Below are 15,132 nucleotides of genomic sequence, written 5' to 3'. Positions count from 1 at the left end.
CCCTCACATCTGTCCTGGTGGGATGAATAAAGCCAGAGGGCAATGTCCCTTTGCATGCCACACCCTGTTATTATGCCTTTTATTTTTCATGCAGGTCACACAAAAGCAGTTAATCTGGCTTTTTTTTCCTTCCCCCATTTTGGAAAGGTGTGCCAAATCAGCCACAACAAAGGGAGAAAGTACGCCTGATAAGGAACCACTAGGAATAGGACATTTCCCGCGCCCGCCAAACACCCCCCCCATGCTGTGATTTGGGAGAGAAGCAAGATGTAGACGATAGGCCCATCTAGTGGGACAGGCTAGGCTCCCAGGCGACAAGTTTCTCATCTATCCCAGATTTCAATAAAAGAAGATTATCCTATATGTAGAGCAGGGGGTGTCAAACTTGATTTCATTGAGGGCTGTGTTTGATTTTGGGGGGCGGGGGCAGGGCAGGGGTGGGTTCGAAATTTTTTTACTACTGGATCTGTGGGCGTGGCTTATTTTGTGGGTGTGGTTTGATGGTCATGTGACAATTCTTTAGGATTTAGCAGAGGTACTGGTCTACCAGGCTTTTAACTGCTTGCAGAGTTGTACCGATCTACCCATTTGTTTTTGGAGGCACTGGTCTACCACCACACTGCCTTTTAACACTTATCAGCTGTAGGGCGGCCCTTTGAAGCCCCGCGGCAAGAGTTTAAACAGGTTTTTTCCTTCTAGCCTATCAGCTGGGACTCGGGAGGCAGCGAATATATTGGGGGCGTGGCCAAATAAAAGATAAGAATAACGTGGGGGGCGGGAGGGCCCAGCTCACGAACAAAGAGAACCAGTTCAGTGATGTCATATTGTCACCGCTAACGGCTCGGCCGAACCGGGAGGAACCCACCACTAGGCCAGGAGGAAAGGGGGGGGCATGGCCAGCTGGACGTCACTCTTGTGGGGGGCGCCTGTGGTGGCCTGAGCACTCTCTCTGGCAAAAAAAATGGGCTCCTGAGCTCCATATTTGGCTGAATCACAGAATATCAGAGTTGGAAGGGACCTTGGAGTTCTTCTAGTCCAATCCCCTGCTGCAATGGCTTCCTGCAACCATCTGCCAGCGAAAATGGAGTTCGGGAGGGCTGCGGGTGGCCCGCCTGAGCTCCGTTTTTGCTGGCAAAGGCACCGCGGGGCAGTCCTTTGCTGTTTCCAGGGCCACCCTGCGGGCCAGATCTAAGCACTCCACAGGCTGGATCCGGCCCCCGGGCCTTAAGTTTAACACCCCTGATGTAGAGTCTTAGAATGGCTGGGTCAAAAGGGGTGGAGGTGGGGAATCTTTCTTTGGCCCAGCTGCTTTTAAAACTTAACTTTTGAACACTTGACTTTATAAAAAAAAAAATTCTAAAACTTTTTGAAACCAGCACAATAATATGGTTGAAAAGGAAGGCAGGGACAACAGTTCAGGAAACTAAATAATGATTATTTCCTTAGCAATCCATCGAATATATTTTGCCGGGCATAAAACCAACATGGTTTTCCCTTGTTAGTAGAAGACATAAAATCAGACCGTATAGAGGTAGTTCTCGACTTACAACTATTTGTTTATCGACTGTTCAAAGCTACGACGCCACTGGAAAAAAATTGATCTTCGACTGGCCTTCACATTTACGACTGTCATAGCATCACCGCCCTGAGTCCCTTCGGGGAGAAGGGCGGGATATAAATTTAATAAATAAATAAATAAATAAAATAATCCTCCTAATCACAGGATCAAAATTTGGCCATTGGCATGGATTTACGATGGCTGCAGCATCCTTGGGATCACATGACTGCCATTTGTGACATTCCCAGCTGGCTCCCAACAAGCAGAGTCGATGAAGTCAGATTTGCATAACAACTGCCCGATTCGTTTAAAAAGCGCATTGATTCGCTTAACTGTGGCAAAAAGTGTCGTAAAATCAGGTGTGACTCACTTCACAACTTCCTTGCTTAGCAACAGAAATCCTGGTTACAATCGTGGTCATAAATCGAGAGCTGCCTGCATTTGACAAGGGTTTACTGTTTAGCTTGCACAGATGAAGAATGCAAGTTAAGTTTCAACAAAGGAGAATATTTGCAGCTCAGAGGGTGAAATGAGGGGTGCTGGGTGCTCTCTGCGCTTGCTTTTTTTTCCTTGCAGACGTCTCATTACCACACAAGGTATCGTCATCCGTGCTAGAAGGGAATATGGTTTGCACTGATGATGGCATCTAATTTGGGTAGTGAAACGTCTACAAGAAAACTACCAAGCTCAGAGAGCACCAAGAACCCCACAGAGTCCTTTTCTTCCTTCTCCGCTCCACAAACCCCACTTCCTTCTAGCACTGATGATGTTACCTACTTATGGTAATGAAACATCTACAAGAAAACAACCAAGCTCAGAGAGCACGAAAGACCCCTTGCAGGTTAAGTTCCTCTGCTATGGAGAAATACCAGACTGTTTGGTACCTCAGCTCTAAGCTTGTTTTCAAAACATTAACTAAAACTCTTTGTCGGTTAACAGAAATCAGCGGGGCAAAGGAATGACTCTGTTTGCTCTTTTAACTTCATTAGCTAGTGAATTCTGAGAACTATGACAAACGGCAACAGCAGCTGCCTTCTCCCAAATTGTGACACAGATATCTTTATTCCCTTCCTCGGCTGCCGTTTGAGAATCTCTCCTTTTGCTCAAGTCAGCTGCTCCCTTTGCTTGGCTCAAGAATGAAGATGCCCCGAGTGGTTTTGGCAGCTGAATGATCAATGAAAGGACGTTTCCAAAACTGACCTCCGGTACTGGACAGACGAAGGAAAAAAGGAGATTTAAGAAGGCCATGCCAAAATCTGGCTGGCAAATAAGAACACACTGACATACTGGCCGGAGTGCAAACTGAATAGACAAGTTTTCTACACTGAAATTTTATGAGGAATAAAACTGCTGTAACTGCCTACTGCAGTGATGGCGGAACAGCTAACCTTTTTGCCATCACGCGCCAAAAGCAGGGGCAGCACGGGGGGCTCGTGCTTTTGGCATGTGACAGAAATTAGGTTACTGGTGGGCCCAGTAGGCCCATTTTTCACCCTGTCCAGGCTCCAGAGGCTTTCTTGGAGCCTGGGGAGGGTGGAAACGGCCTCCCTCACCCCACTCCTGAGGCCCTCCAGAGACCGGAAACGGTCCGTTTCCCGACTTCCGGTGGACCCGGAAGGCCGAAAATCAGCTGGCCGGCGTGTGTGCGTGCACTGGAGCTGAGCTAGGGCAATGCTCGTGTGCCCACAGGTATGGCTCCCTGTGCCACCTGTGGCACGCGTGCCATAGGTTCGCCATTGCGGCCCTATACCATTTCAGACAAATGGTTGCCCAATCTCTTCTTAAAAACCGCCAGTGTTGAAGCACCCACAACTTCTGGTGGTAAGCTGTTCCACTGATTAATTGTTCTGGCTGTCAGGACATTTCTCTCTAGTTCTACCTTCATTCTCTCCTTGATTAGTTTCCACCCCTTGCTTCTTGTCCTGCCCTCAGTTGTTTTGGAGAATAGCTTGACTCCCTCTTCTTTATGGGAGCCCCTGAGATATTGGGACATGACAGATGTCCTGTCACTCCTACTTACTTTTACTTTGCTAACAGTAAAAAGCTGAATTTTAACGCTAAGAGACAGACACCTGCTTAAAAAAAATCAAATTTACACATTGAATGAATTTTAAGCAGTTTCAGTTTAGAAGAATTTTTCATATTTTTTTTTTTTAATATTACAAGCTGGAAACAGTCATTATTATACTCCCAGCTTCAGGTTATTATCATACCATGAGAAGACAAAGTACTGTAGATAAGATCAACCAACCAAAAACAAATCGGAATTATTTTTTGTTTTTCTAACTTTAAAAAAAGGCATAAACTTAATTTGCCGGAAAACAGTTCTAAACTATTCCCATCTTCCCCATTTCCTCTTCCCCAAACCAGTGTCTTACCCAGGAAGAAAAATAAACGGAAGGCAAACAATTACCTGCTTTCTCGACAAACATTGCCATTAAATTTAAAAAATCCAGAAATAAAATTGTGCACCTTCTTTGTTGTTCCCTTTGACTTCCAATTTGCTAGTTTTCGTCACTGAGAGAGCAGATATAACAAGGAAGATCACTGTGACCCATAAAATAGAATAAAATTAAATTTGTTTCCCCAAGATGCACAAACCGAGCTATCAAATAACAAAGCTTATTAAGCCACTTCAGAATAATAATAATAAAAATATCTCATTACGTTGTTATTTTGTCAACACAGGGGTAACTGATGTCTAAATCCAGCTGATTGTTTTAACTAAGTGATGGTTCATATACTACCTAATGTGGCATCACAACATGAGATTTTTGGAGTGTTCCTTTTCCATAAACACGTGTTCCTTTGCCAAGCTAAGGTAAGAGATGGCAAAAATCCAAGTAATCATCTCTTTAAATAAACAACAACACACCAGTAGAGCAATATGAAAATCTACAATGCCTCCTGACACAAATGACCCAAGAATAGTATTGAAAGATAATCCTTTGAAAGAAAAAAAAAACACCTGAAAATACAAAAAGTCTGGATCACATTTGGATCGCACATTAGATGAATAGTTTAACTGGAATCCATACATTAGAACAACATATTTTGTCTGCAGTCAAAACCCAAATATTACTGTGCTTCCCCGAAAATAAGACCCACCTGGAAAATAAACCCTAGCATGATTTTTCAGGATGCTTGCAATATAAGCCCTATCCCAAAAATAAGCTCCAGTTAAGGTCGTCAGCCAGATGGGCACATTTAGTACTGTATTTTCCTGAAAATAAGACTTAACTGGAAAATAAGCCCTAGTGCATCTTTTGGAGCAAAATTAATATAAGAACCAGTCTTATTTTTGGGGAAACACAGTTTACATAACTCAGTCTTTTATCTGAACAAAACTACAATTGAGAATTGTTTAGGGGGATTTGATTGGCATGAATTGTAGGGGTAACACAGAAATATAATTCGCATTTTCTTTTAGTTCTGCCTTTTAGTCTACTTTGCAACACCTGATGTTAGTACAGGCAGGTCCTCGACTTACAACAGTCCATTTAGTGACCGTTCAAAGTTACAACGGCACTGAAAAATGTGATTTACGACCGTTTTTCAGAGTCACGACCGCTGCAGAATCCCCATGATCGCCTGATCAAAATTCAGATGCTCGGCAAGTGGTTCATATATTTATGACGGTTGCAATGTCCCGGAGTCACGTGATTCCCCCTTTTGTGACCTTCTGATGAGCAAAGTCAAGGGGGAATCCAGATTCGCTTAACAACTGTGTCCCTAACTTAACAACTGCAGTGATGGCAAGAAATGTCATAAAACTGTGGCAAGAAATGTCGTAAAAGGAGGCAAAACTCACTTAACAATCGTCTCACTTAAGGACAAAAATATTGGGCTCAATTGTGTCGTATGGCGAAGACTACTTAGAATACTGAGTCCTGGATTGTTTTTTTTTTTTTTTTTTATCAGCTTACACACCTCAGGGTAAGGATATTGTCAAAAACAAGTCCAGGCATAGATCAGAGGGAAAAGGCCTGGCATGCTTTATATGAACTTTATAGATAGTTGCCAACCACCGATGCTTCTGTCAACAAAGACATGGGAACAAACACAGACTAAAAGTATCTGAGGATTTTTAACACATCAAATTAGGTTTCCAGCTAACAACTCCAAAAAAAAAAAAACCCACACAAACTCAATGAGCTTATTATCAAATAAAAAAAGATGTTAAAGTAGATTTTTTTAATAAAAAATATAAAAAAGATGCTGAGACTCTAGAAAAAGTGCAGAGGAAAGTAACCAGGGTGATTAGGGGACCGGAGACTAAAACATATGAAGAACAGTTACAGGAAGTAGGCATGGTTAGTCTAGTGAAGAGAAGGACCAGGGGAGACATGATAGCTGTCTTCCAATACTTGAGGGGCTGCCACAGAGAGGAGGGGGTTAAGCTATTTTCCAAAGCACCTGAAGGCCAGACAACGAATAATGGATGGAAACTGAACAAGGAGAGAATCAACCTAGAAATAAGGAGGAATTTTCTGACAGTGAGAGCAATCAACCCATGGAACAGAAGTTGCCTCCGGAAGTTGTGGGAGCTTCATCACTTGAGACTTTCAAGAAAAGATTGGACTGCCATTTGTCAGAAATGGTGGAGGATCTCCTGCTTAGGCGGGGTGGTGGTGGACTAGATGACCTACAGGGTCCCTTCCAACTCTTGTTAATCTGTTATCTGTTATCATGACTGCAAAAATGGCAGGTATTGTGCTCAGTAGCATAACACCATTAAGTGCCCCAGCCATCAGAGTCTTCAGCAAACCTCTTGTGGTACTTTTGTGTTGTGTTATCTAGCAAGTGAAGGGAAATGACGTGTCCTCTTCTCCTTCTACTCTCCCACTGGACATTTCAGCACAAAAAAGAGGGCAAATGAAATGAAAGTGTGGCAATCACAACCGAAAAGCAACTTTTCCAGGCCTCCCATAATTTAGACCGTCACTCGGGACAAAGAATCTGATCTATGTTTGGATGTTCCAATTAAGGTTTCCGCTGCAGAAATACAGAGAGACCAGAGCAAATGCTTACGGGGCAAGAAAATAGAAGAGAATTCTTAATATGCCAAACGTTTTTTTTTTCCTTGACTATATCCTTACTTTCTTGTTTCCTTTGCACGTTTTACTCGTCTCGTTTAGTTTGCATTCGCTTTTAAACCATTGCAATTACAATCATTAATATCTTCATTTAAAAAGAAATGTCTGAAAGTCAGCAATGCAGGTTGCTTTGACTTCCCACCCACTGTGGTTTCTGAGAGGCAGATTCCTCCAGTCCTTTTTATTTAATGCAGCACACAAAGTTGTGAAATAACTAATGCATAGCACAGAATAGAATAGAATAGAATAGAATAGAATAGAATAGAATAGAATAGAATAGAATAGAATAGAATAGAATAGAATAGAATAACAGAGTTGGAAGGGACCTTGGAGGTCTTCTAGTCCAACCCTCTGCTTAGGCAGGAAACCCTACACCACTTCAGACAAATGGTAATCCAACCTCTTCTTAAAAACTTCCAGTGTTGGAGCATTCACAACTTCTGGAGGCAAGTAGTTCCACTGATTAATTGTTCTAACTGTCAGGAAATTTCTCCTTAGTTCTAGGTTGCTTCTCTCCTCGATTCGTTTCCACCCGTTGCTTCTTGTAATCACTTCAGAAGCGATTCCAAACAATAGCTGATAAAGAAAAATGTTTGTGAATATAATAAGAGAATTTAAGAAAATATTGGGATAATGTTATGTTGTGAGATTTTAAATTTAAGGGTTTTAATTTATAGAGACGAAAAGGGGAAAATTGAATCTTATTAAGATTAGAGATTAGGATGAAGGGCAATATTCCTGACAGAACAATTAATAAGTGGAACGACTTGCCTGCAGAAGTTGTGAATGCTCCAACACTGGAAGTCTTTAAGAAGATGTTGGATACCCATTTGTCTGAAGTGGTGTAGGGTTTCCTGCGCCTGGCCAGGGGGTTGGACTAGAAGACCTCCAAGGTCCCTTCCAACTCTGTTATTCTATTCTATTCTATTGGTCTATAAAAACTAGAGAGAATAAACACTATGGCAAAAAGTGAATATTTAAATTGTGTTTGTAGATGACTAAAAATTATATAAATTTGTGAACCGGCCAATACTCTGTTCAGAACAAATGCATTGTATGTTTGTTTGTGTGTTCATGTAAAAAATAAAAAACTTTTTTTTTTACAAAAAGCAGCGATTCCACATAAGTGACTGTAAAACATGAGGACCTGTTTTAAAAATGCATGTTTTACTGGGATCCTGGAAGACTTCTATATACTTCGACGCGCTTTTCCAGAATAAAATCCAAAGAATTATATACCCAGCCTTTCAGCCTGAGGACAATATAGCAAACAATAACTATTTTTGACACTAAAATGGCAGTGCTCAAAAAGTACAAATGTATCGATGCTTTGTTGATAAGACACAATTGGCTACTTTGCCCAAGCTATACATTATATTTCGACACTCACAATAGCTGGATTCATACAATACGCTAAGCCTAAATCAAACTCATTACAGGCTTGGTGCAATGTGTGAATTGAGACATTGTCTACTATTAACACTGGGGGGCTGTAGTCCCGCAGGAAAACAACAACAAAAAATATAGACTTTTGCATATTACCTGACGGCCTACAAATGCTTATGTAAATATAAGCTGGCATGTATTCTCAAAACGTGGTTGCAAAAGACTATCATAAACACTTCCAGAGGCTTCCCTTCTCCGGAGACTCAGGGCGGCTTACAATGCGCTAAGCAATAGTCTTCATCCTTTTGTATATTTATACAAAGTCAGCTTATTGCCCCCACAATCTGGGTCCTCATTTCACCTACCTTTGAAAGGATGGAAGGCTGAGTCAACCTTGAGCCTGGCGAGATTCGAACCTGCAGTAATTGCAGGCAGCTGTGTTAATAACAGGGTGCATTAAACCACTGTACTACCAAGGCTCCTTCTCAATTTCTCAAGATACGATTCAAAAAATAACATAGGCATAATTAATTCTTCTATACGTAACGTCTGAAATCCCAAACATACCTAAAACTAAAAATATAATAAAAAAGGAATCGGAATCAGAAGGTCTTGGAGGCCTTCTAATCCAGCCCCCTGCTCAAACAGGAGATCCTATACCTGTGATGGTGAACCTATGGCACACGTGCCGCAGGTGGCACGCGGAGCCATATCGGTGGGCACATGAGCGTTGCCCTAGGTCAGCTCCGGCGTGTATGTGTGCACTGGCTAGTTGATTTTCAGGCCTTCCGGGCCCACCAGAAGTCAGCAAATGAGCTGTTTCCGGCCTCCAGAGGGCCTCCGTTTTCACCCTCCCCAGGCTCCAAGAAAGCCTCTGGAGCCTGGGGAGGGCAAAAAGCGGGCCTAACAGGCCTACCGTGTCATAAGCGTGGGGGAGCGTGAGGGGGTTGCATGTACATGCACGGGAGGGCATTAAGTTATGGGTGTGGGCACATGCGTGTGCGACCCCCCCCCCACGCTCCCGGCACGTGACGGCAAAAAGGTTAGCCATCACTGCCCTATACCATTTTAGACAAGTTGATGAAGCATCCACAACTTCAGAAGGCAAGTTTTTCCACTGTTTAATTGTCCTGTTAGGAAGTTTCTCCTTAATTCTAGGTTGCTTCTTTCCTTGATTAGTTTCCACCCATTGCTCCTTGTCCTACCCTCAGGTACTTTGGACAATAGCCTGACTCCCTCTTCTTTGTGGCAGCCCCTGAGATATTGGAACACTGCTATCATGTCTCCCCTAGTCCTTCTTTTCATTAAACTAGACATACCCAGTTCCTGCAACCGTTCTTCATATGTTTTAGTCCCCAGGCCTTTAATCATCTTAATTGCTCTTCTTTGCACTTTTTCCAAGTTCTCAACATCTTTTTTTGTAGAGAAAAAAATGGGAGCAAACATAAAGAAGCAATCCCACTGAAATGGGCATAATCAGGTTTAATGGATTATAATACAGGTAGCCCTCAACTTACAAGCCATTTCTCTAGCAACCGTTCAAAGTTACAACAGCCCTGAAAAAACTTACAAGCAGTTCAAAACTTAACTACTATTGCAGCATCCCCACAGTCACGTGGGCAAAACTGAGGTGGCGCAGTGGTTAGAGTGCAGTACTGCAGCTACTTCAGCTGACTGCTAGTTCGGCAGATCAGCGGATCAAATCTCACCGGCTCAAGTTTGACTCAGCCTTCCATCCTTCCGAGGTGGGTAAAATGAGGACCCAGATTGTTAGGGGGCAATATGCTATTTAATATACTGTCTTTGATGTAAGCCGCCCAGAGTCCTCAGAGAGTGGGCGGCATAGAAATATGACTAATAAAAATAAAATAAAAAATAAAAAAAGCCTCAGACATTGATAACTGGCATCTATTTATGCAGATTTAACAGAGTTGGAAGGGACCTTGTAGGTCATCTAGTCCTACCCCCAACTGTGGGGGAAGCCAGATTTGCTTAAGAAAACCGTGCTTCGTTTAACAACTGTGTGATTTCCTTAACTGTGGGGGGGGAGGTCATAAAATAGGGTGTGATTCACTTAACAAACTGCTTCTTAGCAACGGAAATTCTGGTTCCCATGGACGCCGTTGGTCAAGGACTACCTGTAATCATAATCAGGGTACCAAGATTCCAAATGCTGGATAAGAAGGCGAGACAGCCCAGCAATCCATGTTAGAATCTCAGACTTAGAAAACCTTTCGGTTTGGCCCAAACAGATACAGGAAGTCCGTGACTTACGACCAAAACCGAGCCCAACGTTTTTGGTTTTTAAGTGAAGCATTTAAGCAAATTTTGCCCCGTTTTACAACCTTTCGTGCCACAGTTGTTAAGTGAATCACTCACTGCCCCTTGCAAAGTTTGTAACCTGGTTGTTAAGTGAATCTGGTCTCCCCATTGACTTCACTTGTCGGGAGGTCACCAAAAGTGATCACGTGACACTGCAACCGTCATAAATAGGAGTCAGTTTCCTAGCATCTCAATTCTGATCATGTAATCATGGGGATGCTGTAACAGTTGTGTGAAAAACAGTCATTAGCAGAGGTGGTATTCAGCCGGTTCGGGAGAATCGTGCAGTCCTATTTAGGCACATTTTTGAGGCTGGGCGCAAGCACGAAAGGTGTGCACACACTCACATTTTTGGTGCTGGCCAAACCGGTAAGTCAATTATGTGAATTCCACTTCTGGTCATAAGTCACTTTTTTTCAGTGACATTGTAACTTCGAACAGTCGCTCAATGAACTGTTACAAGTCAAGGACTACCAGCAGCAGTGGGCCTTCCTTCCCTTGGACACGTTCCAAAGAAGTCTAGACAGCCATCCTTTTCGCCTGGATTCCTTCAAGGAACAGGAGGTTGAACTCAATGGCCTCTTCCAGTTCTAGACTTCTATGAAAGAAGAGGAACAGAAACTACAGCAGGGCCTTAAAAAGTTGCTCTTAGGAATCGCTCGCCCTACCCGGAGAGCCGAGGTTGCTTGTTTGCAAACAAAACTCTCCATCAGATCCACGGCTTAAGTGCTTCACGGATGTTAGTCACCTGACTGAGTCATCCGCTCCCAGGGCAGGGCACCTGAGGACAACAACAACTTATTTAAGATTCAGTTCACTTCCGTCACCTTGTTTATTAGTTGGGGACCGAGCGTTGCATCCTCTGTTCCTTCCAAGATCACATCTGAATTATTGTCCTTAAAAAAAAAACAACACACAATCTCTTCCTTCCTTCCCTACCTCTGTTAACATGGGATGGCCACTTTCGTAAGGTTGAAAGGACAAGCCAGGAACGGCAACATTCTGCCTCCTCATCGGGCTGCCATCCCTGGCTTCTTTTCAAACTTTACGAAAGCGACTGTCCCTTATTATAGAGACACCTGCGCAGAGGTGGGATTCACTTACCTTCCCTACCGGTTTGCAAATGTGAGTGCGTGCGTGCGTGCGCTCGCTTCCACGTACGCTCGGCCTTTTGCTCATGCTCTTTGCTCGCGCGCCTTCCGCGCATGTGCATGGCCTCCTAAACGCGGCTAAATAGGATGTCATTGTGTGGGCAGGCAGGGATTACTGCAGTCAGCACTACGGATTTGCCCGAACCGGCTGAATCCCACCACTGCACCTGCGGCCTCAATACTGTTTGCAGACTCCTCTGAAAACAATGGAGCTATGTCTCATACGGAAACACAGAAAACTGAAAGGCCAATTTTAAAAGGCTGAGCGAGCGTAAAGGGCTACGGAACTTGAAAAAAACATAAAGGGGGAAGAAACACCCCCCCCTATCCACTTGGATTCATTATCACTTTGCTTCAGGATTTTGGAGGGAGGAACCTGGTCCTTGTACCCAAACTTACTCTCTACTGAGGTCAATTTATACCTTTGCTGGGTCTAAGGCAGAGGTGACAAACTCAAGGGCCGGGGGACTGATCTGGCTCGTGGGGTGCTTAGATCTGGCCCACGGGGCAGCCCTGGAAACAGTGAAGGATCGGCTTGCGGCGCCTCTGCCAGTGAAAATGGAGCTCAGGAGGGCCACCCGCGGCCCTCCCCGAGCTCCGTTTTCACTAGCGGAGGGTTGCAGAAGGTTGTTGCAGCTGAAAACGGAGCTCGCAGGGGCCACGGGGGGCCCTCCCAAGCTCTGTTTTCGCTGGCAGAGGGTTGCAGGAGGCCCTCGCAGCTGAAAACGGAACTCGGGAGCCCGTTTTTGCTGCAGAGCACTCGGGCCACCACAGGAACCCTCCCCCCCCGACACAAGTGATGTCAAGCTGGCCATGCCAACCATGGCCATGCCCCCCCCCCCCGAGATCACATGCAATCCTGATTTAGCCCTCAATGAAATCAAGTTTGACACACCCTGGTCTAAGGGAATCTCTCTTGTGAAATTTACCCTGTTCCTCTCTCGTGTACCTTTCTCCCAATCCATCCGAAGCATCCTTTACAGGTGTGTGAGATGAGCTCTTACGCCTCTCCAAACACACATGCTCTTTTTCTGGTTGCAAAAGAAGGGGAAAAAATTGGTTCTGGTTGTCCTTGCCCCCCCCGCACCCCCCCGTTGGGTTTTCCCCACCTTCAAAGTTCAGAGATGTCTCTCTTTCCCAGCCCTCGAGGAAGCTATTATGGGATGGGAAGAGTTCGCTTCTTTGCGCGATTTCTCATTTCGCCTTCAACTTCTCCTGTCTTTTTTTTTTTCCTTCCAGCTTCTTAAAAGTAGGATATTTATCAGTACTGAACTCCGACAAAAACTTCATCCAAGGGCAACTGAGGCAAAACCAACTCATCCCACGGAGTGGGTGAATTTCACAGATGCAACTCCACCCCTCTCTCCTTCCCACTTCCTTCAGACTTTTAGGTTTTGATCAGGGAAAAACAAAAGGAGGGGGTGGGAATAAAACCTAACTTGGCCTGAATGTTTAAAAAGTGACCTTGGCACCAGCCCTTGCTTTCTTCTCTCCTCCGCTCTTCCTTCCAAGAAGACTCTCTTAAACAGCTCAATCCAAAGCAGCCCCCACCCCATATAAACATTTTCCCTATCTTGTGATTTATTTATTTATTTATTTATTTATTTATTTATTTTTTATTTATTTATTTATTATTTCAATTTGTATACAGCCCTTCTCCTAGTGGACTCAGGGCGGTGAACAGCCAGAACTAAAACACATGCCAATACAAAATTTAAAATTGTTAAAAGAATTACATAACTGGCCCAATTTAAAACAATTCAATTAAAACCCAATGACAATTTAAAACTAAAAAACTAAAAAAGACTAAAAAAAAAAAGGCCCCCAAAACAACAACCTACATCATCCCCTTATCTTTTTTTTTCCCCCTTGCCTGGAACCTGCCAGATGGATCTCTCTCCTTGCACAAGTTCGTAAAAGGTCGACAACTCGCAAAACTTCCTCAAGTCCCTTAACTATGTCCCTAGTTGTTATTTACTACCCCTTAGTCTTACACCCACCGGGGCCTGGCTTCACACACAACACCCCAAGTAACCAAATCCTAACCGTTGCATTCTTGCTCCCTTTCCGAATGCACAAAACCCAAATACACACCAAGGGTCTCTTATCAGCTACAAATAGTTTACTGCACTGTTAGAAATATTTCCACCACCCTCCTCCTCCCACCTCCCAGCCCAAAACGGTTCCACTCACTCTTGCTTGCGCCGAAAACACCATCTCTAGCCAAGTGGCTCTCTGCACGATTTTAGGCGGATCCTAATAAGGTGCTACCCACCTCCAGATTTAATTGCATTTTTATGGGGTACAAGAGGGGAAGAAGAGCCTGGGCTTGTGTGTGTGTGTGCCTCCCCCTTTTTTCCGGAGAGGGCAATGCAGACCCCCACCCCAAACCTTCCTTACTCTCCGCAAATGAGCGGGGTACAAGAAGGGGAAAGAGAGTTGGATCAATGTTTGGGCATGCACGTGTAGGACAAACCGCGAATCTAGGCTTGTCTAGGCTCGTGCATGCAAGGGGGAGGGTGTAGGGGCGTGCGGGAGGGGGGGCATGTTGGAAAGAGTGGGGGGCTGTGAAAAGGAGAAAGTGAAAGGAAATGAGAAAAAAAAAAAAACCGGAGGTTCCCAAGGCCCTTCTTGGAACGAACCGGTGGGGGCGGGTGGGGGGGGGAGGAAAGGAAGGCAAAGACAGCAAACTAGCAAGGAAGACCTCGCTCCGAGCAGGCGCACTTTGGCTCACCTGACGATGCCGCCGCGGAGGGAGGGAGGGAAGGAGGAAGGAAGGGCTTGGTGGTCTCGCGCCGCGCCGAGCCGCCGCTCTTATCCGCGTCTCCGCTCCAACTGCCCCCCCCCCGCCTCCCGCCGCGAAGCTCTTCCTATTTCCCTTCCTGCCTCCTCAAGCCCCGCCCCCCCCGAAAGAAGCGACGCGGGCGGGCGCTGATTGGCGGGAATCGAGCGGGCGGGCGAAAGCGGACATGTGCCAGCCCGGGAGAAGGCGGCGCCGTCGCCTCCTGGTCTCCCTTCGCTTTTCTTTTTCTTTTTCTTTTTCTTTTTCTTTTTCTTTTTTTCTTTCTTTCTTTCTTTCACTTCCCTTCTTTCTTTCTTTTCCCTTCCCTTCTTTCTTTCTTTCTTTCTTTCCCTTCCCTTCCTTCCTTCTCTTCTTTCTTTCTTTCTTTCCTTTCCTTTCTCTTCCCTTCTTTCTTTCTTTTCCCTTCCTTTCTTTCTTTCTTTCTTTCTTTCCCTTTCCTTCCTTCCTTCTCTTCTTTCTTTCCTTTCCTTTCTCTTCCCTTCTTCCCTTCTTCCCTTCTTTCTTCCTTTCTTTCCTTCCTTCCTTCCTTTCTTCCTTCCTTTCTTTCTTTTCCCTTCCCTTCCCTTCCCATCCCTTCCCTTCTTTCTTTCTTTCTTTCACTTCCCTTCCTTCCTTCCTTTCTTTCCCTTCTGTTCCCTTCCCTTTCCTTCCTTCCTTCCTTTCCCTTCCCTTCTTTCTTTCCTTCCTTCCTTCCTTCCTTTCTTTTCCCTTCCCATCTCTTCCTTCCTTCCTTTCTTTCTTCCTTTCTTTCCCTTCCCTTCTCTTCTTTCTTTCTTTCTTTCTTTCTTTCTTTCACTTCCCTTCCTTCCTTCCTTC

The 15,132-nt window shown here is 44.5% G+C and overlaps 1 protein-coding gene across 4 annotated transcripts in view; it reads right to left on the bottom strand.

Annotated features, from left to right (window-relative positions):
- ZFAND6 (zinc finger AN1-type containing 6) overlaps positions 1 to 14,347 on the bottom strand; it is a 61,373-nt gene extending 47,026 nt beyond the window's left edge. For 3 of the 4 annotated variants that reach the window (XM_070953503.1, XM_070953507.1, XM_070953508.1), the window contains exon 1: positions 14,248 to 14,347. The gene's annotated coding sequence lies outside the window, so the exon portion shown is untranslated. Of the gene's footprint in view, positions 1 to 13,706; positions 13,852 to 14,247 lie in introns of those variants that run through there. The other variant, XM_070953504.1, reaches the window with a different exon arrangement.
- Between the last annotated feature and the right edge of the window lie 785 nt (positions 14,348 to 15,132).

Source organism: Pituophis catenifer, unplaced genomic scaffold (assembly GCF_029215685.1).
Source record: "Pituophis catenifer annectens isolate HBS135680 unplaced genomic scaffold, rPitCat1.0.hap2 SCAF_14, whole genome shotgun sequence".
Lineage (NCBI taxonomy): Eukaryota > Metazoa > Chordata > Lepidosauria > Squamata > Colubridae > Pituophis > Pituophis catenifer.
This window is presented reverse-complemented; position numbering and strand designations above follow the sequence as displayed.